The sequence below is a fragment of the Aplysia californica genome, unplaced genomic scaffold (genome assembly GCF_000002075.1).
Source record: "Aplysia californica isolate F4 #8 unplaced genomic scaffold, AplCal3.0 scaffold00081, whole genome shotgun sequence".
In the NCBI taxonomy this organism is placed as follows: Eukaryota; Metazoa; Mollusca; class Gastropoda; order Aplysiida; family Aplysiidae; genus Aplysia; species Aplysia californica.
Window position 1 is genome coordinate 1,673,799 of NW_004797351.1, and position 3,361 is coordinate 1,677,159.

Below are 3,361 nucleotides of genomic sequence, written 5' to 3' on the forward strand. Positions count from 1 at the left end.
CCCCTTGTGGGTGGTTGGAGGGTGCCATTGACTAGTAGATACTACTTCTGTATTGTCCCTATGTTTTTTCTGTCTGTCTTACTTTTTTCCAGCACTAAATGACCATTATTGTGTTGTTGTGCTTCTCTTTACTCAAACAAAAATCTCTCTCTCCAACACAAACTTTGGTTTTGTAACCTGTCGTATGTATGGCCTGTCAAGTATGTACTCGTTTGATAATTAGTTTCATTTGTAGTAAGGGTATAGAGACAACTAATATTTAGGGGAAAAGGGTAGGGAGCAAAAATAATAATAATAATAATAATTGCATTTATATAGTGCATATCCATGCTCAAGAGCATGCTCTATGCGCTTTACACATTATTACCCCAGCAGACCCTCTGAGAACTCTCAGAAACATACTAGGCTTCCGCGGAAGCATACAGTGCAAGCTGTGGATTTCACGCGCTCAAACACTATCAAACTGACAAGATCGTTCACTGTCTATAGCCGGGTACCCATTCCCACCTGGGTGAAGTGAGGAAAATTTGTGCAAAGTGCCTTTCCCAAGGACACCACGACGGGCCCCTGATGGGATTCGAACCCACGACCTAACGGTTGCGAGTCCGAGAGCTCAACCACTAAGCCACTGACGCCACACAAAAAGACCGGAACTGTATATCGTAGGAGTTGATAATTAGGGCAGAGGTGAATGAGGGACAGATTAAAATGTTTTTTGTTTTGTTTTCTTGTATTTGTTTGTTGGAGCTGCTGCTTTTCAAGGCACAAGTTTGTGCGAGTATTCAGTCTGACTATATCGACTATATATATATGTATAAAAGTAATTTGGTGAACTTTTTTGTGATGAAGGTTCATCCCAAATGTTTGGACAGTTTTATTTTTAGAAAACAAAATTCAGTTTGAGATATCTTTTGTTAATTTTCTTTAAAGTTTTTCAAATTTAAATGTTCAAAAAAATGTTGATTGCTATCGTAGATTTTTTCACTGTAAAATGTTGACCTCAAAACAGGCATCGTACCAGAGGATGGCTGGACACATTGAATTGGCAAGAGAGGGTGAGCCGTTAGAGAGCCAATCATGAAGCCAGAACAGTGACCACTCCGCAGATGTACCAAGCCAGGATGCCTGAGCTGGATTTCCACCGGAAGCTGCCATAGTTCTACAGTTCCCCTTCCACAACTCTTCCCATGCTGAAGTTGGAAGTACTGGGCTTCATTGTGGAGCAAGGGTGAACGCCTATTTCAAACCACAATATATACTTGTATATTCGTGTTGAAACAGAAGCAAACTGAATTGAGTAGCCGAAAGTTACACTCATCAATTTGAAGGATGAATAGATAGTCAATAGGATAGAGGTTGGGGCAACTTTGATAGGTCCATATTGTGTTGTAAAAGTAACTGACGTTGTTCCATATCTCATTAAAGAATACTGCTGATCTTACTCCAGTGGTGCAAAGCTGCCATTCTGCTTCTCAGTTACCATGTTCTTTACCCCTTATCATCAGCCAGAATTAATTTCATGTATTTTCCTGAACAGCTAGAATTAAATCTGTGTAAGTACTGTCATTCAGAGTTTGCTTAAGTTTTTGCATAAATGACAATATTGGATTTAGATCTACCTTGTTAACCATGCCAAAAAAAGAACCTACCCTAACATTGTGGAAGTGAGAACTGAAATTGAATACAGAAAAAGCAGGTGTGATATAGTGGGATTTGGTTAAGGGGATGTATCCGAGATAAGGCATATTTTTTAGAAAATGGCCTCTAAAACAATTTTATTCTGTTTGGTTATGAATATTGTGTTGAAAAAGACCTAAAACAACAGTTGCCTTTGACTTTGATTCAAAATTATTTTTGTGTTCTTTGTGTAGCCTTATGGGTTCAATTGAACACTGATTTGTAATATTTCTTGGGAACACCAGAACTCTTTCAATTATGCACCTACAGGCCTGATTTTTTGTAACAAAGTAGTTACTATCCTAACCTTTAACCAAGCCATTTTTCCTGTCGCAATTATTAATAAAAATTATGAACCAGGACTTATCCTGTTCTCTCGTCCTTCGGAGAAGATCAATAGAACAAAAATAAACATTTTCATTATTAAGGAAATAATTAGAATACACCAAAAAGCCTTTGGAAAGTTATGCAAATAGCCACATATAATAAGCATGCCAAATCTTAAAGTGATCGGTGCTTAAATTTTGAAGATGTTTTGTTCCCAAGCATATAGTATGTGGCCAAAACAACATTTTGAGAAAAAAAACAAAAAACAACAATAGGCCTACAACATCAACTAAATGAACATTCAGACGGTAAACATGAATTTTCTGAAAGAATAAATACCTCAGATGGAATTGCAATCAAAATTTAATGGTCCTGATAAAGAACAAGGCATAATGTCAAGCTTTTTATAACCCACCACCCTAAAAAACAGCCTTTGGCCAAGCTCAATATAACAGAAATTAAAATTTTCATAACTCACAAACAAATTGGGATATACCAAAAAGCCTTGGTACAGATATGTGAATAGCCACATAGAATAAGCATGCCAAATCTTAAAGTAATAGGTGCATAACTTTAGGAGATATTGTACCCCCAGTCATATAACTTGTGGCAAAAAAAGCATTTTGAGAAGAACTAAAAAACCAACTAACATACGCCTACAACTTCAACCGAATGGACATTCAGATGGTACAAACATGATTTCTTTGAAAGAATAAATATCTCAGATGGAAATACAATAGCAATGCCCACCGAGCGCGTCTTGTTCTGCCGATTTTTGGCCCCCGCAGCGGGGGTGTTTCATGGGACACACTAACGCAAAAGTTGTTGTCTTCAACTCGCTCTCACGCCGCTTCTCGTGAATGGATATGAATGAAACTTGGCAGCCTATCAGAAAAGAGGTCAATCTCGTAGTATGCAGTTTGACAACATTGTACCCATCCTAGAAGCAGTCGAAAACCAGGGTTGGTGATTTTTTTGATTTTTTTCATAAAAAAAAAAAAAATCGATTTTTAAAATTTAAATCATGATTTTTTAAATTTAAATCAGATTTTTTTGATTTTTTAAAAAATGTCGACACAGTTTGGGATTTTTGGTTGCTAAAAGTATGTTCTTTTAGTGCAAAATGCATTGTCTTTATTTTAACTAATGATTAATTTAAGCAACCGCAAAAGAAAGCCTTAATCTGCTATATAATAGTGTATATATATATATAATATATATATATATATATATATTTATATCAGTGAATTATGGCTACAGACAAAAAATGAAGAAAATGTCAGTCTAAAAGGAAGGGGGGGGGGGGAATTATGCATAGATAAACTTGCATTTTATTAAAGTGTGTGTGTGTGTGTGT